The sequence below is a fragment of the Macaca mulatta genome, chromosome 15 (genome assembly GCF_049350105.2).
Source record: "Macaca mulatta isolate MMU2019108-1 chromosome 15, T2T-MMU8v2.0, whole genome shotgun sequence".
In the NCBI taxonomy this organism is placed as follows: Eukaryota; Metazoa; Chordata; class Mammalia; order Primates; family Cercopithecidae; genus Macaca; species Macaca mulatta.
Window position 1 is genome coordinate 58,232,187 of NC_133420.1, and position 24,562 is coordinate 58,256,748.

General features: G+C 37.2%; 1 protein-coding gene across 10 annotated transcripts in view; it reads right to left on the reverse strand.

Moving 5' to 3' along the window:
• The window catches only part of INVS (inversin), a 236,930-nt gene that overhangs the window by 165,673 nt on the left and 46,695 nt on the right, over positions 1-24,562 (reverse strand). The window lies entirely within an intron of this gene.

A 24,562-nucleotide genomic window follows, 5' to 3' on the forward strand; every position in this document is an offset into this window, starting at 1 on the left:
TTCTTGAATATTTAAACGTATGTCTTTCACCAAGTTTGGGCAATTTTTGGCCATCATTTTCTTAATTATTTTTCTGCCCCATTCTCTCTCTCCTATCTTTGTAATTACAAACAGTTTGGTCTTTCAATATTGTCCTACAAATCAGTAAGACTCATTTTTTTCTTAGTATATTCGCTTCTTTTTTTTTTTTAAGATTGCTTAATTTTTATTGATCTATCTTCAAGTTCACTGACTCTTCTTTATCTCCAATCTGCTGATAAGCCCTTCTAGTGAATCTTTAGATACTGTATTTTTCAGTTCTAGAACTTCCATTTAGTTCTTTTTATAGAGTTTCTATTTTTCTGCAAAACATCCTATCTGTTTATTCATTATGAACATATTTTTCTTTGCATCATTAAGCAGAGTTAAAAGACTTGCTTTAAATTCCTTGTCTGCTCATTAAAATCTGGAACAACAATGATGGTTGTTCTCCATTGTTACTTTTTCTCTTGAGAATGGAACACAGTTCACTGTTTGTCCTCATGTCTAGCAATAGTTGGGAATATCTTAAACATTGAAAATGATGTGTTGTAGAGATTCTGGATTCTGTTATGTTATGCTGAAGACTATTCAATTTTTGTTTTAGCAGGCAGATATCTTGGCTGAACCCAAACTCCAAATTACGTTTTGCCTGCATAGGCAGGCAGCAGCTAAATCGCTGATGAACTATTTTAGCCTTAGCTTGGTTGCCTGAAGTTTTCCCCATCTATGTTTAGGTTAGGGGTTAGTCAGAGATTTTGGCAGTTTATATTTAGAGGTTAGGCTTTCCCTTATATGATTTTCTCTGTTTTGGAACATCTCTTCCTTTTTTCTTTTTTTCTTTTTTTTTTTTTTTTTTTTGAGACGAAGTCTCACTCTGTCACCCGGGCTGGAGTGCAATGGCACAATCTTGGCTCACTGCAAGCTCTGCCTCCTGGGTTCAAGTGATTCTCCTGTCTCAGCCTCCTGAGTAGCTGGGACTACAGGCATGCACCACCACACCCGGGTAATTTTTTGTATTTTTAGTAGAGATGGGGTTTCACCATGTTGGCCAAGCCAGTCTTGAACTCCGTACCTCAACTGGTCCACCTGCCTTGGCCTCCCAAAGTGCTGGGATTACAGGCGTGAGCTACTGTGCCCAGCCTGAAACATCTCTTCTGACTTACAGCCATTGCCCTAAATGCTGTCCTTTGATTCTTCAAAAAGTAAGAATGCAGATTTCTTTTCAGTCTTCATCCTCTTTGAAGAACTGAGTAGGCCCTGTTATAAAAGTGGAAACTCATCCAGTGTTACTCTCACAGTCTTCTAAGGGCTGATTACACTACAATTTCTGCCTCCTTGGTCACTCTTCAATTCCTCCAGATAGTTGCTTTTATATTTTGTTCATAATTTATAAATGTTATCTACTGGAGGGCTGATCCAATAGGAGCTACTATGCCATTTTCTTTTTTTTTTTTTTTTTTTTTTTTTTGAGACGGAGTCTCGCTCTGTCGCCCAGGCTGGAGTGCAGTGGCGCGATCTCGGCTCACTGCAAGCTCCGCCTCCTGGGTTTACGCCATTCTCCTGCCTCAGCCTCCTGAGTAGCTGGGACTACAGGCGCCCGCCACCGCGCCCGGCTAATTTTTTGTATTTTTAGTAGAGACGGGGTTTCACCGTGGTCTCGATCTCCTGACCTTGTGATCCGCCCGCCTCGGCCTCCCAAAGTGCTGGGATTACAGGCGTGAGCCACCGCGCCCGGCCTACTATGCCATTTTCAAAAGCCATTGCTACTTCGAAAGGCTTTCTAGATGGTTGAGTACTGCTCTATCAATCTCAATGATGTGAGAAGTACTTAGGCCATCTCAATCATCCTTATCCTTCTAAGTTAATCTAAGACAATGGTAGCCCTGCACTGACCACTAAGAAAGCATATATCTTAAGCCACTCATTCAACTATTATAACCTGGGACTTGGTATCTAGTGATTTCAAATCTAGTGATCATCACTGGGCTTTCATATTTTCCCCCAAGCAGCCAATTCACTCTATTGAACTAATAATTTGACTCACTGGGTGGAATAGCCACTCAATCTTAAGCTCTATTCTGGCTGGTGATTGGAACCCTCCTACTCTTGGACAGAATTTCAAGTTGCCCACTGCCTACCTGTAGTGGATTCACAAGTATTATCTGACTATCTACTTGTTTTTAAATCTTGTGCTAACAATAGCTGCCCTTGATTACAGATAAACTGTAATATTTATGCAGCTCAATGTCCCCTCCTGCTGAACCTCCGTAACCAGCTTCTCTTAGAGCTTTCCTTGTCCAAATAGATGAGACCAGTACCAAGCTTCTGTCTTTTCTCACTGAGTTAAATGCTATATCTCATTAATAGATTCCAAAGTTGGAACAATAAAAGATTTTAGAGAAGTAGTGGTCTTTTTAAACATCTCCGCAAAACTGAAAAATAGAAAACAAAATGATCCAAGGCTGTTAGATATTAAACTGTGTCCAGAACAAATTCTGACACTACAAGAATTCATTGTTTCATTCCTTGAAGATATTTATTTAGTACCTATTTCGTGCAAGGCATTGTAGGAAGATACAAAGATAAATTTGATAGGATTCTGTATTCTAGAAACTCATAGAATAACAGGGGTAAATTTGTTCATGAATAATTATGTGATAAAAGGGGTTAAGATTCATAAGTAAGGGTCCAATGTTATTCCTAGAATTGTTACCTAAGTGTTTGGTTGACATTTCTTAATTTTAACTTCAATCTGTTTTAATACATTTTTTTTTTTACATGCTCAAGGGCCTTATCATTTTGTGATCTAAGTCAGGACTCTTTAGACTATGTGTTCTTTAACATAATCAAAAGTTTTAGAGTCCTTTCAAATCTATAAAATAGATAACTCCTATAAGAACCTAAGTATTGCCACAAATTTAAAAAATAGGAAACAGAAGTCTGGAGTGTTTAAATGTGTCATTAGGTGATTTTGTCATTTTGTGAACATCATAGTATACACAAACCCAGATGTTACAACTTATTACACACCTAGGCTATATGGTATAACCTGTTGCTCCTAGACTACAAACCTGTACAGTATATTACTGTATTGAATACTCTAGGTAAATATAACATAATGGTAAGTATTCATGAATCTAAACATATCTAAACATAGAAAAAGTACAGTAAAAACATGCTATGAAAGATAAAAAATAGGCTGGGTGTGATGGCTCATGGGACCACCATTGTATATGTGGTCTGAAGTTAAACAAAATGTCATTATGTGGCACGTGACTGTACATATTCTTTCCCTCCTTGAGAATACTCCAAGAGAATGGAGAAAATGGGCTTCCCATCTCTTTTCTCCTCTCTACTTAGCATAGTTGCTATCTATTGAAGGAAGCCATTCTTGACTACAACACCCCAGGATGGCTTAAATGCCCCTCTTACATTTTTCCCACGATATACCTAAGCTTACTCCTTTTCTAGCATTTAATACAGAAATATTATATGTTAATTACCAATTTAGCTTCTTTGAGGGCAGGATAGTCCCTGTCATGGTTGTGTTTCCATAACTTAGCACAGTGGCTTTTGCACAAATATTTGTTGAGTGAATAATAAGGATTATAAGGAGTTTCAAAGCAACAAAATATTCTAATGTAACCTCAAGAGCAACAATTTTGTTTATAGGTCATAGAAAGTGTATTCTGATCAAAACCCCAAACACAAAACTATTTAAACCTATTTAAACTTTGAACTTCTTTTGCAAGGATATCAAATCTGATCTTACCATTTCCTTTTTTATTTTTATTTTTTGAGACAGAGTCTTGCTCTGTCACCCAAGCTGGAGGGCAGTGGTGTGATGACAGCTTACTGCAGCCTCGACCTCCTGGGCTCAAGCAATCCTTCCTCTCAGCTTCCTGAGTAGCTGGGACCACAGCTGTGAGCTACCATGACTGTTAATTAAATTTTATATATTTATTTATTTATTTGTACAGACAGGGTCTCACTATGTTGCTCAGGCTAGTCTCAAACTCCTGGGCTCAAGTGATCCTCTGGCCTTGGTCTCCCAGAGTGCTGGGATTACAGATGTGAGCCACTGTGTTTGGCTGACCTTACCATTTCCTATGAGTAATTCTGCTTAAGTATAAATGTACTCACAATTATACTTCCATAGCTACAGCTCTAGAAGAACTGCATGAAATCTGAGAGATTTCTGTAATCACGAATAATTGTTTGAAATTTTAAATACTTCTAGCTTAGATCAAGCAAAGCAAGTACTTTAGATAACCATAATTCTAAATTCCTAGTATTGAGAATTTTGCTGATCTTCACTGTGGATTACACAAGTGAGTAAAATCATAGAATTTTCAAGCCAGCACTGATATAGGAAGAACTTAGTGAAATATTTGTAATGGTAATAAATAGTATGGACCTCAGGATTTGAAGGGCCCAATGAGATAACCAGGTTCATCCATCTAGTGTCTTTTGTATATGCATCTAGTTCTTTTGGAGTATTTTTTGGAGTTATTTCAAATTGGTTAGCTGGGCTTTGAATGACTATAGAAAAGGGACCATGGGGTTATAGAGATGGACTAAGTATATAATCTGTAAGTGAGAAATGCCTATTCACACACTCTTGGCATTACTGTCAACCCACCTTTATTCAAGGCTTTCATAAAGATATACTGTAGGGATGATGCTTACAAATGCTCTTAGTACCTACCATATTATAAAAACATTTAAAAAAAATTATGCATGCTTTTGGACAACAGCAATGCACTGAATTTAATTTGTACATAGAGAATGGATTCACAAACAAGTTTACAAACTTTTTTAATAAAATTGTGTTTATCATTATTAAATTTGTTCAATTTCTATGAAATTTAGTGGAATTTAAAGTCATTTACTTGGCCTTGCAGAGGTAGTATTAAGAGCTCTATAGATTAGAGAACAAGCTAACTCATTTTTCTCAAATATCTTCTCCATTCATACTCCAAATGATGGCATTATAGCATAAATATAAAGGAGTACAGCATAAGTACGTAGGGATATACAAAAAACATTTTGGGACTGAACTAGATATGATACCATTGGTATCACTTAAATGCAATCCTGTCACTTGCTAAGGAAGAAAAAATTAGGCATTCCGTTGAAGAAGCAATTTAGCCAATGCATAATTCTTCATTTTTTGGATTAGTTCAGGTTGGAATAAATGAAAGATTTTGTTTTATAAGAAACCACACTTCTAAATGAGCAGGGGAGAAAAATAACTGTCACATATCCATACTTTATTATTAACTCATCTATCCTTTTAATTTAATGTCTCACTTATTTTTTCTATTAATAGTATTAAAAATACTTATCACTTGTTAATTCTGACAATGAGATGACAACTTATGCAGTTTCTCTCATAAAGTTTCATTTTTCACCTTCATTCAAGTGGTTTATCTTCTGGCATGACCAAAGACTAAAGAATCAACCTGGATTTGTATAGCGTATGTGTGAATGTATGTGTATATTACACATTCAACCTTAAAAATATCATTTAAAGTTCCATAGATTTATTATCTAAAGGGATATTTAATTAAGTTTAAAAGGGAGCATATGTTAGCTGAATCAACTTCAGGATCTATTCCTTTGTATAAAGGGCTTTCACATGCCTTTCTCCTCAATTCTGAAAGCACAAGGTTCCTTATTCCCTTCACCATGAATAAGGCCGACATTTGACAGCTTCACAAGGCTGACAGGGTTACCCAACAGCCCACCCTCCCTATTCTCAATCCAATTAGACCTCTAATCCTCCAGATGAAAGGCCCAACTGCTCACGTTCCTCATGACAACGACAGCTATTGATTATTTGTCACTGCAGCTAACACCTTCCCTGTCGAGGCTGCTCTGACAGAAGCAAACCTACCAAATTAGACAGCACTTTATCTGCCCTGGAGGCCAAATGGCACAACAAGTAAAGGCTAATAAATGGTATAAAAATGAACAAATCATAACATTATGACAGGCTGATCGTTGCCAGCAGCCTCCAAGCTCAAGCTTGATGTTCTGTTAGTCTGGCTCCTTCTCTTTCCCCTCTGCTCTAGCTCCAACTTTGACTGAATTAAAGGCCAGAACAATTAAGGCATTTGACCAGCAAAGATAAGCCAATTGAAGTATCACCAAGGGACAAAAATGTCAATAACTGACTGCCATTTGTCAATACAAACATTCTGGAGATGCAAATGCTCCGGCCTCTGCTCTCCACTAGGCTGCACTGACTCACTTTCCAGCGAGAGTCAGCCCAAATGGACAATCTGTGCCTATTTAGCCAGAAGAAAAAAAAATAAAGAAAAGAGAAAGAAATATCTAGTCCCAAGAGAGGAAATATTCTATGAAGTACAAGCAGGAGTCGCTGGGGTGGGGAAGAAGGATTGTATGAGAAAAAGAAAGATAGCAAAACAGGACTATTCTTCCTTTAAAAATATTCTAATATTAGACAACTGGAATCTCATAATATGTTTTTGCCCACAATATATGCCTCATGTAAGAAATCCTGGATCACTTGGGAGAATTAATAAAGCTATAACTTTAGAAGTACACTCATTCATTCAACAACTATTTTTTGAGCACCAACTACTTGTCCTAGGCAATGGGGATAAATTAGTGAATAGACAGACCAAAAATAAATCCCTAACTTCATGGAGTTTATATTCTAGTGGGGCAAAAGACAATAAGCAAGATAAATAAGTAAAATATATAGTATTTTAGATAGTGTTAAGTGCTAAGAAAACACATAAAGCAGAGTAGGGAGAATACAATGTGTGAGGTGAGGCAGGTATTAGACAGGATTGCCAGAAAAGGGTTCACTGAGACAGTGACTTTTGAATAAGAAACTGATGAAAGCAAGGGAGTTCAACACAGAGATTCCTACTGGAACGGCATTCCTAGGAGAGGGAAGAACAAATGCAAAAACCTGTGGTGAGAGCTTGACTCACCTACTAGAGGAACAGCACTGAGGTCAGAGTGGTGTACGTGGAGGAAATACGGGAAAGATTAGAAATAAGGTCATACAAACAACAGAATTCAGAACATGAAATAAAAGGCTTGATAGGTCACAGGAAATACTTAGTCTTTTACTCTGAGATGGAAAATCTTTTTTTTTTTTTTTTTTTTTTTTTGAGACAGAGTCTCCCTCTGCCACCCAGGCTGGAGTGCAGTGGCGTGATCTTGGCTCACTGCAAACTCCGACTCCTGGGTTCAAATGATTCTTGTACCCCGGCCTCCGGTGTAGCTGGGACTACAGGCACGCAACACCATGCCTGGCTAAGTTTTGTATTTTTAGCAGAGATGGGGTTTTGCCATGTTGGCCAGGCTGGTTTTGAACTCCTAACCTCAAGTGATCTGACTGCCTTGGTTTCCCAAAGTTCTGGTGTAAGCCACTGTGCTTGACTGTAAAATTTCTTTAAAGGATCTGGAGCAGAGGAGTGACACGCTTTGATTTAAGTTTTAAAGGATAATTCTGGTTGATATGTTGGACACAGACTGCAGGGGGCAAGAGCAGAAACCAGGAGACCAGTTAGGACACTATTATAATTATCCAAGCAAGATTACTATAATAATCTAAGCCAATGTGATGGTGGCTAGGACCAAAGTGGTGGTAGAGGGAATGTTGAGAAAAGTGGTTGCATTCTGGATAAATATAGATTTGTAGATAAATCAACAAATCAAATTTGTTTATAGACACCAGTATCATACAGGTGAAAAGGACTTTGTATAAAAATATTAATAGGTGCTCAACGCGTGTTAGTTGAATTGAATTCTCTACCTGGCAGTTCTGTTTAAAATGCTATGCCTTGCAGCAAGGGATCTGTGGCTTCTTTTTTCTTAGACAGGGTCTTACTCTGTTGCCCAGGCTGGAGTACAGTGGTGCGAGCATGGCTCCTAGCAGCCGTGACCTCCCAGGCTCAAGTGATCCTTCCACCTCAGCTTCCTGAGTAGCTGGGACTACAAGCATGTGCCACCATGCCTGGCTAGTTTTCGTCTTATTTTGTTTTTGTTGTTATTTGTGGAGATGGGGTCTTGCTATGTTGCCAGGGCTGGTCTGGAACTCCTGGGCTCAACCCATCATCCTGCCTAGGTTTCCCAAAGGAGCTCTGGTTAAACACAAATTTTCTAAAGATGACTTTGACTTTAAGCACAGACTTTGGAGTCAAACAGATATGTGTTTGAAGCCTGGTTCTGCCACTTAATGACAAATTACTAAAGCTCTTGAGTCTCAGGTTTTTCATCTAGACAATGTGATATTTTATCATTCTTGACTGGGTGAGCAAAAGGAGTAGAGATGTAAGAAGAGGTTAAGTTTCCTTTTAGCCCAGAATTAGAATAGGAGGTGATCAAATAATATTTTTATTGCTTAAAAAATCCCCAAGCTCTGTCCACTATAAAAGCCTAGAAACAATCACCAACCTGGTAGTAGTAAGCACCCTAGATCCTAGATTGTGTTCTCCAAATACTTTTTCCTACTAAAAGTAAAGCTATTGGCGAAATAGCTGATTCCAGGTCTGAAGCAAAAAATATAGAAATGAATCTGGAATATTTGGACATAGCAGATAGCAAGTGAGCTATCAAATACTAGGCTCATGTCAAATGGATCCAGAAGTCTACTTGAAGGGCCTCCCACAGGCCAAAAATAGAGTAATTTGAATACTAATTAAGGATAATAACTCCAATGGATTGATACAGCAAATATGTTAAAATCATACTAAAAAATTCTAGGCCTTGTTCATAATGATGCTAAAAATGAAAAAATTAATTGATTATTCTAGGAGGATGCCAGGAAACCAATTTATTATTTTAAAAATTGGTAAATAAAGAGGGAGAATCAAGCATTCATCCTTCCTTTCCTATATGAACTGTACCATTCAGTAATCTAATAGTAGACAAGGGGAAGTTTCTCTTTAATGAATTATTCCAGATAATAACGGTAGGATAGATGTTAGAATTAGAATATCATCATTTTGCAACTCCTAATGAACAATGGGCTCTAGGCACTGAGCATCACTAAGTGTTAACATCATAAAAATAGACACAATGAAACATTATGTCCCTCCTAAGAATGAATGTACCATAATAATAAAACAGTTCGCCAAAAATTGAACTGTAATTCTAACAAAAATGATAAACGCTTGAGGTGATGAATACTCCACTTACCCTGATATGACTATGACACATTGTATGTCTGTATTGAAACATTACATGTACCCCATAAATACATATACCTACTAAATACCCATAAAAATGAGAAATTAAAAAAAGAAAAAAGAAAAAAAAATTGAACAATAATCAGATCAAGTCTTCAGATCCAACAGCTAACTTACAGGTAATACACAGGTCTGAGGAATAGGTTTATCACACCTGAAGGGAGAATCATCTTACTGAGATAATCAGTCTAGACTAAGACATCAAGTTAGGTCAGGGGTTAAGCCACAATAGCCAAAAAATTATAAACAAACAAACAAAAAAAGCCAAAAGAAACAAAGAGAGATGGAGAGTGAATCTATAGATTAAAAAAGACTTGACATACCAGCCAATCACAATATATAGCCCTTATTTGGAATCCATTTCAAACATGTGTAAATAAACAAAAACATTTATGAGACAATGGAAATTTGAACATCAATGGGCCACTTTATGATACTATGATATTAAGTGATTCTTGCTACATTTTTTGAAAAATATTATCATGATTCTATTTTAAAAGGTCATTTCCTCTTAGAAATACATATTGATATACCTAGAACTTAAAGCATAATAAAAAAAGAAATACATATTGATATAATGATATCACTGCAATATCTGAGATTTGCTTCAACATGGGAAGGGGAGAAGTTAATGAAGGAATACAGGAAATAAGATTAGCATGACCTGGTAATTACTGAAGCTGAGTGGTGACACATAGAGGGTCATTTTACTATTCTATTTTTGAATATGTTTGAAGTTCTCCTTAAGAAAACATTTTAAAAAATGAGGCTTAAAAAAAAAACTTAGTGTCAAAGTCACTGACTCTTCCTTTCCCATCTGTAATTTGCAGAAAATTCAAGATATATTTAATATTGGCTACAACACGGTGACTATAGTTAATAATAACGTATTATATGCTTGAAAATTGCTAACAGAGTAGATTTTAAGTGTTGACACCATGTATAAATATGAGGCAGTAAAGATGTTAATTATGTACTACCTCATAATTAATTTAGCCAATTCACAATGTATACATATTTCAAACATCATGTTGTACACCATAAATATACACAATTTTTGTCAACTAAAATAAATACATTAGATAAAAATAAAATTGGACTTCTTACCACCTCTGCCACTACCACTCTGGTCCAAGCCAACATCAACTCTCAGCTTCCTAATTAATCTCTCTTCTGCTTTCATCCTTTGACAGTCTATCCTCAACACGGCAGTTAGAATGAATCTTTCAAAATATAAGCTAGATCATATTTTCTGTGCCCAAACACTTCAATAACTTTACCCTCTTGTGCAATGTAAAAGTAGAATCATTAAATAGCATACAGGCCTTCTGTGATCTCTGAACTCGTCCTTACTCGACTAGAGCCACAGTGGCCTCCTTGCTAAATGTTTCTTGTAAATACAAAGCATGTGCCCATTTCTGGACCTTGCACTTGGCATATTCTCTCCCAGAAAGGTTTGTTCCTTCATAATCTTTAAGTATTTGCTTAAATATTACTTTCTTAAGTGAGGTCTACCCTGATCACCCTATTTACATTTGTAAACCTCTGCACTCCCTATCACCCTCACCTGTCTTATTTTTTTTCCATAGCATGTATCCCTATCTGACATAATACTATATATACTTCAAAAATGTATTCACTTGTTTATTGGTTTGTTTCCCACCAACAAAATGTAAGATCCTTGAAGTCAGGGATTTTTGTTTTGTTGTTCACTGCTGTGTCCCACATATATAGAGCAGTACCTCATGATTAGTAGGTGCTACATATCTGTTATTAAATGAATTCTTTCAATTTTCAGATCATTGCTTTTTAAATTCTGAATTCAGAGACTAGATCATTGCTTTTTATCACTACACTTCTCAATTAAGTTTGTGGGGTAACAACATGTGAGGTGGTGCCTGTGTTTGTTACTGAAACAGCTAAGTGATTTGACCATTTCCTCATTTGGGAGCATTTGGGAGGAAATATCCACATTTGCTAAAACAAACAAACAAACAAACAAAAAAAAAACAAAACAAAACAAACAAAAAAAAAAAGAAAGGACGTCAAGGTAGGGTAAAGGTTAGGGTCACCCCAGTGGCAAGAAGAGTATGTAGAGCTGGTTTTCTTGTAGCCTAGAGCTAAAGGGCAATGCCAGTAGATGGAATTCCATGAAGGTGACCTACAGCCTATGGCCATTGCTTTTGAAAGTAGTTAGGTTCACAAAGTTCTGTAAGTGTCCAATAGAAATTGTGGCTGACACCATGGATTGCCTGGCTAATATATATGCCCATCCTCTTCTAGGCTTCTAGGCCAACAGAACCCTGATTTTGGTTGTTCTCCTTTTAAGTAAATACGTACTTCAGAGAAGACCGGGTCCTTGCCAAACTCAGAAGGTGACTTTGTTTTTCTGTTTTTGTTTTTGTTTTTGTTTTGAGACGGCGTCTCGCTCTGTCATCCAGGCTGGAGTGCAGTGGCATGATCTTGGCTCACTGCAACCTCCACCTCCCAGGTTCAAGCAATTCTCTGCCTCAGCCTCCTGAATAGCTGGGATTACTGGTGCCCACCAAGGTGACTTTGAATGACATAGCAATCGGGAAGTTTTCATTTTCCTTGCCAAGGGATGGGATTAGGCCTGGGAATCAAAGGAATGGAAAGAGCATCTGCCACAGGGCTCCTGAGATTTTCCACGTTCAAAAGGTAAATAAGATATGGGCATTCAATTTTTCTGCTTCTAGATATTGTGGTCTACATGCAATGCCTGAAATTTAGGCAGCCACCTTGAAATTAACTCCAAGGAAAGCTAGCCTAAAGTACAAGCCAACATCCTGATTATAGCAGAGGATAAAGATATAAAAACCCAGGTCCTTGCTAACATCATTGAGCCACTGAGTTAACCAACCCTGGATATTACCTCTTGTTACGTAAGACTGCTTGATGTATAAAATAACAGATGTGCTTGTCATCTAAGCCACTTTTATGTTATTTGTATTAACAGAAAATGTGCATTAATGATATAAATTTCCATGATGGACCCAAATGACTATAGAGCCATCCAAGCAAATATGAAATATTTCAGGAAAGGAAATCAGTTAAAGCACAGGCTGCATTTCTGAACTCTAGTTGATTGTGCTACCGGCCCATTACTTATTATTATACCATTTAGTCTATTATTTCCGGCTCCTTTTTGAGGCCTACATGGTGCTTCATGTCAGTTCCCAGCCTTTTCTTCCAGGCTCTATTTGCTGTGTGAGATGCTCTTTGCAGGAAGTCTAACTGTTTATTACTCTGGAAGTTTTAGTTTGAAGTTTTTTTAGTTGACAAACAATGAATGGGATTGCTAATTATCTTCTGGGGTCCTTGTGACCTTCCAATTTTGCCAGTTGAAGTTCTCTATCTGTAGGTTATGCTCTCCTTCCCTCAGTTTTGGGGCTTACCTTGACTCTAATCAAGGCAAGATTTAAGTCTAACTCATTAGTGAGATTAGCAAGAGTCAAATCAACCTAAGCGAAGCCTGACCAGATAATGTAATTCAGTTTTCTGTCTTGCTCCTGCAAACCAATCCTAACCTTGTGCCCTAAGGTCTGGAAAATTGATGTCCATCCACCCATCCATCCATCCATCCATCCACCCAGCCATTCAACAGCATTATGGTCTTAGTCACTGGGGCTCCAATTATGTTCTTTGTAAACTAACTTCAAAACCTTCCTAACACCCAAATTTCTTCAATTTCCTAGCACCTCAATTTCCTTCCTTTTGTGAGTTCTCCTAAGGAATGAATTATAAGGCTCACTTCTGGCAGACTGACAAAATTAAAGTAGATCATATTCAAATTCTTTTGGAGTACAACACTCAATTTACGAGGTTTTTTTTTTTTTTTTTTGGAATGGGAGTCTCACCTTGTCACCCAGGCTGGGATGGAGTGCAGTGGTGCAATCTTGGCTAACTGCAACCTCCATCTCCTGAGTTTAAGCAATTATCTTGCCTCAGTCTCCCGAGTAGCTGGGACTACACGAGCCCGCCACATCACACAGCTAATTTTTGTATTTTGGGTACAGATAGTTTCACCATGTTGGCCAGACTGGTCTCAAACTCCTTATTGCAAGTGATCCGCCCAACTTGGCCTCCCAAAGTGCTGGGTTCACAGGCATGAGCCACCATGCCCAGCCAATTTATGAAATTTTTGTCATAAGAAGACAACTGCCTAGACTAAATGGTAGTAGAGGGAATGGGAAGAAAAGAATAAATGTGGGATGATTGACAAACAAGATCAACACAACTTTTTTTTTTTTTTTTTTGAGACAGAGCCTCACTCTGTCACCCAGGCTGGAGTGTAGTGGCATGATCTCAGCTCACTGCAACCTCTGCCTCAAGGGTTCAAGCGATTTTCCTGCCTCAGCCTCCTGAGTAGCTGGGATTACAGGTGCCCGCCACCATGCCCAGCTAATTTTGATCAATAGAATTTGATGTGTCTTGGGACTGAGGAAGTCAGAAGGAGTTAAAGATTAGGGTAATATTTTGAGCCCAAATTACTGAGGAATAATACTTTTCTTCATAACAATGGGGAAATTGACAAAGGAAGCTATGTTTTAGGTTATAGTGGGATATTTAAATGTAAATTATGGAGGGAGGTAACTAACTGAACTAAATTTAGGAAAGAGAGCACAACTGTAAATTCAGACTTGCAAGTCAGTCTTATCGAAGTGAAGTAGAACAACTGAGTTCTGGGGAGAAAGTATAAATGCAGGAAAGGACTCTACTGACTGACAAATGTGTGTGTTTCATAATCTGCACATAAATGATGAGACTAAAAAGGTAATCTGCTATGCTGTTTGGGAAGACAGTCAATTAGACATCCAGGATTTCTTGTTATTATATATATCACTCTGTATTCAAGATACAGATGCATCCCTTTTGAACCCTGAGGACTACCTCATAGGGTTGTAAAGTTGTACAAATGGTGCAATGCATAACCTGTATAGTTATCTAGCAGTCCTGCCTCAGTGGTTGACTGTGCTAAATGGCAAGATCTTTAAAATCAATGAAGAATGTCTTTCTCACCTCAAGAATCCTCCATGCATAGAGAGTGGAACAGAATATGCCCTCAGCTTATAGAGAGTGGAACAGAATATGCCCTCAGAATATGCTTGCTGAATGAGCTCCCAGAAGGGCATTGTTTCAAGGTTCTCTTGACTGTCTTCATTTGGAAGTAGCAAAGGCTTCATAAGATACATCAGAGCAAAGCCTGATGCTGCTCTGTTCATAATTTTACAGCAATCATTTGTATTTCCAGAGGCTACCCTGGTTAGAAATCATGAAGTGGGTTCCTCCCACAATACTGAGGACACATAGTTTGGGGAGATGATCCACCGTAGCATTTTCATTGTGGTCAAGTGTGATGACATCCTCCTAGCACATCCATTCTGACAACAGCAGAATCATTAGCTTCGATTCGTTAGAAGGGGATTTTGATGAATAAACCTTTAGCTACACTTCTGAGAAGGCTCCAGAGTTATGAGGCAAAAAAATTAATTCCAACTACTCAAGCAGAGACACTGGGCAATTTCATAGTTATTAGTATAACTCAGATATAACATTTTAATAGGAGGCATCCTCAGTGATGAAGATATTTTCTAGATGAAGATATTACTGATGAAGATATTACCAGAAGAGGGGTGCTATGAATACCAGAGAAAACTGCCTTCTGTTATAGTTTAGTCTGTATTTTTTATGTATTTGTGTTAGTGTGTTCTAGCAAATAGGAGGTAATTCTTATGGAATTCCTATCTATAATAATGTTCCAGGAATAGCTTTGTGTCTATCTGGTGTTACTAGTCCAAAGATTAAAAACGCTGGATATAATTTTCTCTGAAAAAAGTAAAAAACCTATTAACATAAAAGGATGTAGCTAGTAGAGCCACTCCGGGCCATTGACTATCTGTATGTCAGTCTGTCATTTACTTGGTTATCTCTGCAGAATATACTATTTATCTCCAAGTTTTGGAAAATTAATTCTGATTTTTCAATATCTAGTTCAAATTATCTCTCCTTCATGAAACCTTCCCTAAAACTTCTCCTCATTGAATATTCCCTTCCTCTATCTTTCCATACCATTTTGTTTGTATTCTTTTCTAGTACATATGCATTCTACCTTATACTTGATTTTTTTGTAGATTGTCTTAGCCCATTTGTGTTTTTACAAAGGAATACCTGAGGCTGGGCAATTTATTTTAAAAACAGGTTTATTTGGCTCATGGTTCTGCAGGCTCTACTAAATGCATGGTGCCAGTATCTGCTTCTAATAAGGACCTCAGGAAGCTTCTAATCATGGGGGATGGTGAAGGAGCAGCAGCTATGTCACAAGGCGAGAGAGAGGGCGAGAGAAAGGGCGAGAGAGAGAGAGTGGGGAAGGGTGCCGGGCTCTTCTAAACAGCTATCACATGAACTAATAGAGTGAGAATTCAGTCATTACCTCTGGCACCAAGCCATTCATGAGGGATCTGCTCCTACGACCCAAACACCTCCCATTAGGCCCATCTTCCAACCACTGGGGATCAAATTTCAACACGAGATTTGGAGGGGACAAATATTCAAACTATAGCATAAATACAGCTTATCTACTCCATTAGAGTTAATTTTGCTTACCTTTGTATTCCCCACAGTATTTAGTCCAGAGCATGGACCAGATGATAATTATAATAGTTAATATTCATTGGGCACTATTTTGGTGCCAGGCACTGAACTAAGTAAGAAGTTTGTGGGCATCAGTTCATTTCATTCTCATAGGAATGTGGTAGTTTAGGTATCATTATTATTCCCATTTTTCAGATGAGGAAACTCAGAATTAAAGAGATGTCACAGAGCTAATAAATAAATGAACAGGGACTAGAATCAATATAGGTCCAACTCCAAGAACTATTCTCTACTCTTTATTCAATATACTTAGAGAATTGAAGTGTAATAAGAACTCTGTTGTCATTGAAAGTTATAAGTGGAAATATAAAGATTTTTTTTCTGGAGTGCTAAAGCTTTTTGCATTACCAATCAAATCAATATTTTAAGAATGGAATGCAATAGTTATGGTACAGAAAAGACATGAAAGGATTCCCCTGGATCAACTAAAATATATCCTATGAGGTCTTCACTAAATATAAGAATATAACAAGATAGATCTACTAAGAGGAAAGAAAAGCTATCATTCTTTACAAATAGATAGGAAACTTCCCAAATAAAAGCAATACAGATGGCAGAATAATAAAAACTGGAATGAAAAATTGGATATGCTATGCCCTTATTGAGTGACAAATGTTCTGTGATATATACTATGTTAAGAAATACTAAGAAATATGAAAATAAATTTAAAAAATGGGAGGTGAGAACAAGTAAGCTTCTTCTACATTAGAAACATTTAAAAGGAGACCATAAAAGTGCCAGAAAAGATAGCATTTTATTGTAGGAGATAATGAAAAATGATTTGGGAAATGAAGGAAAACAGGATTTAGTACCCTTTTTGAAGTCAAAGATCTGAAACTCAGTTAAATTACAAAGAAAATAAAACATTTAAGGAACTGCAGGAATTGCAAGGAATTGTCACCATTAAAGGTTGGCAAAAAGTCTGGCTCAAAATAAAATTTAGAATTTTTTGAAAGTCTGTTTTTGAACTTTTTTCAGACAATAATAATGCATGCCTCTTGTGAAAATGTTTTCCTATAATTTAAACCATGCGTGTTCTCATAATACCACTATAAGAAATTTCTACTATTTCTTGGCCGGGCACGGTGGCTCATGCCTTAATCCCAGCACTTTGGGAGGCCAACGCGGGTAGATCACGAGGTCAGGAGATCAAGACCATCCTGGTTAACACGGTGAAACCCCGTCTCCACTAAAAATACAAAAAATTAGCCGGACGTGGTGGCGGGCGCCTATAGACCCAGCTACTTGGGAGGCTGAGGCAGAAGAATGGCATGAACCCAGGAGGCGGAGCTTGCAGTGAGCCAAGATCACGCCACTGCACTCCAGCCTGGGAAACAGTGCGAGACTCCATCTCAAAAAAAAAAAAAAAAGAAACTTCTACTATTTCTTTAAATCTTTGCAATGTATATGATACATATGTATAACTGTGGTTATTTTTTAAATTATTTATTTATAAAAACGGTTTCTACTATACATATCCTTCTGCAGCTAGCTTTTTTTCAGTTAACAGTATGCCCTGGACATCTTTCCATGACAGTACATACAGATTAATTAAATGTTTTTAAACATTTTAAAGTTTTAAAGTGGCTAAAAAGTATCCTACTGTATGAAAAATAGATTATATTTAACAACTAATGATTAATTTACCTGTATTTTGCCATTATAAACAATGATGAATGAATATCCCCTGTGTGTGTGTATATATATAAATATATATGTATTAGTTTGAGTGTTTTATAAGGTACATTTCTAGTTGCAGAATCTAGAGTTAAAGAACATGTAAATTTTTACTGCTTTTTTTCTACCTTTTTGTTCGGTTTAAAAATCTTAATACTATCTGAAGCACAAAAGAACACATGTTAGAAGAAAAAGAGGAAATAAGGAAACATACATATATGAAACATATGAAGGGTAAACCAGAAATCAATATAGTTGATTGTCATCAAAAGCAGGGAAAATAAGACAGAAAGGACATGGGAGTGACTGAAATTTGTCTAAACCTACTTTTCCATGTAGTTTCAACTTTTGAAAAAGTTAAATCAATAAGGATGGGAAGGAGGGGAAATTAAACTGAAACATATAAAAACAACTGTATTTTAAATACACCAGCACCTTGGGAGGCTGAGGCAGGCAGATCACTTGAGGCCAGGAGTTAGAGACCAGCTGGGCAACATGGCAAAACCCCATCTCCATTAAAAATACAAAAAAAACCAAAAAACAAAAAACAAAAACAAAAACAGCCAGGTGCAATGGCTCAGGCCTTTAACCCCAGCTACTTTGGGAGGCTTAGGCTCGAGAACTGCTTGAACCCAGGAGATGGAGGTAGCAGTGAGCTGAAATCGCACCACTTCACTCCAGACTGGGAGACAGAGTGAGATCCTGTCTCAAAAAAAAAAAAAGTATTCGTAACTCATGGAGTTTTAACATGTTTGTTTCCATTGAAGTAACTGTCTTTTTGCTACTCAAATTGTCCATCTTTGGAAGCTCCTTTAACACGGCTTCTGTGGCCCTTTGACATGACTCCAGTATGCTTTGTTAGACACCTTGCCATCCAGCACGACCAGAGGAGCCAGACTCATTTCGTATATTACTTGTCCCAATTTCTAAGCTGCCACTTCTCTAAGGAGTTCTGGTTCCTTTTAGTGGTATTGAGAGACACAATCTGGGTGATGAAGGTGATCCTTCATGGGGTTAGTCATTACTTTTAGGCTTTTTCAGTAGACAGTGCTATGAAATTCAGAAATATAAATTTTTAGCAGACAAGTATACCACCAGTTTATATTTGTATACTTCTTATACTGAAAATCTTAGTTACTAATGAAATTGACATATTCACTTGCTTCATCTTACCTTTACATAGTGATCCATTTATTTGTGTTGTGTCAAAATAACAGTAACAGTATTAATACTAACAGTATGTTTACTGAATACAGTTTAGGATTTCTTTGTAGCTCTCTTTGTCCTTAGGATGTATCGTACTATGACTGCAGAGTCAAAATTACTATGCTTTAAAGTCAGTTGGGCTGGGCACAGTGGCTGACGCCTATAATCCCAGCACTTTGGGAGGTCAAGGTAGGAGGATCACTTGAGGTCAGGAGTTTGAGACCAGCCTGGCCAACATGGTAAAACCCCATCTCTACTAAAAATACAAAAAATTAGCCGGGTGCGGTGGTGCGTGCCTGTAATTCCAGCTACTCGGAAGGTACAGGCAGGAAAATCACTTGATCCTGGGAGGTGGAGGTTGTGGTGAGCCAAGATTGCACCACTGCACTCCAGCCTGGGTGACAGAGCGAGACTCCATCTCAAAATATAAACAATAAAAATAAAAAATAATAAAGTCATTTGAAAAATTCACTCTGCAGTTAAGCTACCAACTTAATACACAGGTGTCTTTGTTTAATTTGGCTATCAATCTTTAAGGACTGCTCATTGTAGACACTTAAATTTTTTTTTTTTTTTTTTTTTTGAGATAGAGTCTCACTCTGTCGCCCAGGCTGGAGTGCAATGGCACTATCTCGGCTCTCTGTAACCTCTGCCTCCCAGGTTCAAGCGATTTTCATGCCTCAGCCTCCTGAGTAGCTAGGATTCCAGGCGTGTGCCACCAGGCCTGGTTGCTAATTTTTGTATTTTTAGTAGAGATGGGGTTTTACCATGTTGGCCAGGCTGGTCTTGAACTCTTACCTCAAGTGATCCACCCACCTTGACCTCCCAAAGTGCTGGGATTACAGGCATGAGCCACTGTGCCCAGCCTATAGACACTTAAATTTTTTATAATTATGGAAATAATTTATGAAGTTTCAAAATCAAAACTATAGAACAAGATATACTCAGATAAGACTAGCTTCCATCCCTGTCTCCTCTACATTATCTCCTTCTCCCTTTATGTAAGAGTCTTCATTCATTTTTCATTTACTCTTCTATATTTTAAAAATATAAGAAAATATTTTTCTCCTCTTTCCCAGAAAAAAGGTTGCACATACTCTTTAGCACTTTACTTTTTTCTCTTAACAATAAACCTGGCGGCCACTTCATAGCTATATATAAAATACAGAATATCATACACAATATTCTGCGCTTGCTTTTTTTATTCCAGATCACTTTATAACATTATATAAAAATATTTATCATTACTTCCTACAGATGCATAGCATTCCATTGTGTGAATATACTCTTGTTTATGTAGCCAGCCCTCTAAAAGTACATTTGCAGGCAGGGCACGGTGGTCACACCTGTAATCCCAGCACTTTGGGAGGCTGAAGAGAGCAGATGGCTTGAGCCCAAGTTTGAGACTAGCCTGGGCAACTTGGTGAAACCCCATCTCTACCAAAAAAAAAAAAAAATTAGCCGGTTGCGGTGGCACAAATCTATAATCCCAGCTATTCAGGAGCCTGAGGTAGGAGGATTCCCTTAGCCTAAAAAGGTCAAGGCTGCAGTGAGCCATGATTGTGCCACTGCACGTCAGTCTGGGTCACACAGTGAGATCCTGTCTCAAAAAAACAACAACAAAAAAAGTGCATTTGCTTTCAAGCTTTACTACAAATAATGCTGCAATTAAATAACCTTGTGCATACATTTCTTATTTTTACCACATGTATAGAATAGATTCCCAGAAGTGACAATGTTAGATCAAAGGTAAATGCACACTCTGGTTAATTTTGCTGGATATTGTTATGTTTCCCTCCGTAAGGGTTGTACCAATGCTATGGTTTGAATGTCCCTCCAAAATTCACGTTGAAATTTAATCGTCGTTATGTCAGTATCGAGGTGGGATCCCTAACAGGTGATTAGGCCATAGGGGCTCTGCCCTTATGAATGGATTACTGCTGTTTTCATGGGAGTGGGTTCCTGATAAAAGTGAGTTTGGTCCCCCTTTTCCTTCACTTGTTCTTGCCCTCTTTTGCCCTTCTACTTTCCACTGTGGAATGACACAGCTTGAAGTCCCTCAGCAGATGCTGATACCTTGATATTGGACTTCCCAGTCTCCAGAATTGGGGGAAATAAATTTCCTTCCTTATAAATTACCCAGTCTGTGGTATTCTGTTGTTGCAACACAAAACAGGCTAAGGAAACCATTTCCATTTGATTCAGGAATATGTGAATGCTCATTTCCCTACAGTTTTGCCATCAGAACATGTTGTAAAACTTTCGGAGTTTTGCCAATCTGAGACATGAAGCATGTTATGTCTTTGTGATTTTAATTTTTATTTCTTTTACGATGAACAACATTGAGCATACTTTCTGTGAACTATCTAGATATACTCTTGCTCATTTTTATAGGGTCATTGGTCTTTTTCTTCTCTACTTTATATATGAGGAGTATTAAACCTTTGATAATGATATAATTTGCAAATATTGTTTCCAATTTGTCTTTTTTTTTTTAACTTTCCTTGCCACATTTTCTGGAAGGAAAAAGTCTTTCTTATCACTATGTAGTCATATTTATTAATCTTTTTCCTATCACTTCTATATTTTGACTCACAGATAGAAAGTTTTCCTTACACCCAGATTCTTCACTGCAAACCGTCTTGGTATCTTTAACATTTTATAATATGTATAAGCCTTACAATTCAATTAAATAACAATGTAAAGCATGCACCTGTGTGCACCTGAATACACACACACACACACACATACACACACACTTAGTTTACAATCTGTACAATACTGAAATAACCAAAGTTACATACATGAAGTTTACAGTCATTACTTCAAACTACAGTCTAATATTTTAGCCCAAATTCCTTAAAAGAAAATGACTTGAAAAGAGATGAATGACAAAGTGACAGGAAAGACTTGAATAAAAGGACCCAAACCATGTCTTCTGAAATCTATAATTAAGATAAACTATGAGTATATGTCTAATAAACTGCCTGAAAATGAGTAGTTATGTTGGTGAAATGTTAATTTTACTATTATAAAATCTAAAACACCACATATTTAGACACAGGTTGAATTTAAAATACTTTGAGATATAGTGTAATGCCTGATACATATTAAATACTAAAAATTTATCTGTTGAACAAATAAATGAAAAAATAAATGAATGACATACCCATCAGAATTGGAAAGGTGAACAAGTGGATTCTGATAGATTCTATAACATTTTTCAAGAGGCTGAGTTAATACTGATGACATAATTTAGACAAATATAGTAAAAGAATAAAACAACTTTTTAAATTAGTGAAGTTTATTTAGTACTAGTGTTTCAATGATTAAAGTTATCTATAAGCAGGATCTATTTTAACACCAAAGATTAGGATGAGAATCCTGGTGACTCATAAGTGGGAGAGATGACAACTATACTGAATGGCCAACTAAGAATCAAGAGGACCTGGGTAGGTTACATGACGAACCCAATTCAATTCAGCAAGCATTGATTGAGTGTCGTTAAGTACTACTAGACATTGGAAATAAAAAAGATGACTAAGACACTCTTCCATATTAAGATGCTCATCATCTGCGGAGAAATAAAATGTGTAAGCAAATAAATATATTTCAGTATCATAGGTGGTATAACAGTGGTTGAGTACACAAGGTACTGGAGGAACAAAGGATAGAATGGTCAATTTTACCTAAGTATGTCTGGGAAAGTTCAAAATGTGGATACAATAAGATGCTGCATTTGGGTCCAAAAACCAGAGCCATATTAATATAGGATGTAGTTTAGGCAGTTGTAAGTATAAAGCAGATTTAGAGCCTTTATTTGAAAAATCTTAAATATGAATCAACTGTATTTCATTGCTAAAATGTCAACAGTGATAGTCATGTAACACTCTGAGCTCATCAGACTGGCATTGTATTCTGTTGTTAGTATCACATTTTCAAGGGAATTTAGACAAATATGTGCATATCTGGTGAAAGCGATCAGGATGAGGAGACTTGAAAGCATATTATATGAAGAATGGGTGAAGGAACAGATAGTACTAAAACTGGAAGAAAATTTCTTCACTTGGCCAGAATGATTCTTTTATAAATACATAAGTCAGACGATGTCACTCCTTTCCTCAAACCCTTCTCATCTCATTCAGAGTGAAAATACATTCTTGACAATGGCCTATAAGGCCCTACAGGATCAGGCTACCATTCTTTCTCTTTCCTCATCTCCTACCGCTTTCCTTTTGGTCATTCATTATAAGGCATATATATATTTATTATTATTATTTCAGACAGTGTCTCACTCTGTTGTCCAGGCTGGAATGCAGTGGTGTGATCATGGCTTACTGCAGCCTCAACCTCCTGGGCTCAAGTGATACTCCCATCTCAGTCCCCCAAGTGGCTAGGACCACAGGCATGCACCACCATGACTGGCCAATTAAAAAAAATTTTTTTTTGTAGAGATGGAGTCTCCCTATGTTGCCCAGGCTGGTCTCAAACTCCTGGGCTCAAGTCATCTCCCGCCTTGGTCTCCCAAAGTGCCGGGATTACAGGCATGAAGACTAATTTATACTAATTTTCTTGTTATTTTGCAAAAATTCTATGCATGCTCCCATCTGAAGGCCTTTGTTCTGACTGCTCCTTCTGCCTGGAATGAATGCTCTTCCCTCAGCTGTTCACATGGCTAACTTTCTCACCTCCTTTAAGTCTCGCTTCAAATGTCACCATCTCAATGAATACTATTTTGATTGTTTAACCTAAAATTACAACCTTTCCTCCCCAGCTACCCCCTCCCTGGTTCTCTTAATCCCCCTCACTTTGGCATTTTAGTTATAATCTGTTGTCATATTTGTAAATGATCATCTGCACCTTGTAAAAGCTTAACAGCTAAAGGAGGTACAAAGAGACCTCCTTTATTGGTCCTATGATTTGTCATAGGAAAAATGTTGTGCCCAAGAGTTGACAATATTCATACTATAGGAATAATAATCGTCCGGATTCCCTCTCTTCCTTTTTTTGAGTTATAAACTATGAGTAGGAAAAAAACAAAACAAGAGGAAATTATGTAAACAAATATGGCCCCATGACATAAGGTAATTAGAAAATTAATGCTCAAATTTTCTTTAGAATGTATGGTATATACAAAATTAATTTTTAAAAGGTTAAATGAAAGTAAATGGATTTGAAGTCCCTTTTTACCAGTCATAAAAATATTCGCTGGCCCTGTGCCCAGAGTTTAAAAGAAACCAGCATGAGTCTAATGAAAAACAAGCTGTAGGTTTCATGGAAATTCAATATATACTCTTTCTTTTCCTTTTAGTTTTTGATTGGTTTCCATGGGAATCTAGGCTTGTTAGATCTCTGAATCTATTCATGGAAAGCAGATGCTTGTATTTTCATGACTTGGTAAAAATGGGAGTCAGAGAAGAGATGAAGATGATTAGAAAATGAATATGATTGTAGGAAACATAATCATATTTAAAACAAAATTCCACAGCCATGTAGATTTTAAAACGAAATCTTCAAGGCTGCTCTACTGTGTTTGAGAGCTATCAAAAAGAAAAAACACTGAATTTAAAGAAAGAAGCTTTGGGTTCAAATCCTGAGTTCTGACCTATGAGACAGAAACCCTTCAGTTTGGAGGTTTGACAGGAAAACTGGATCTGGGAATTACTCATGACCAGAAGAACAAGAAGTCTGAGAAAGGAACCTTTAGCAAAGTATGTAAATTTTCTCCCAGTGCAGCAGTATCAGGAACATTA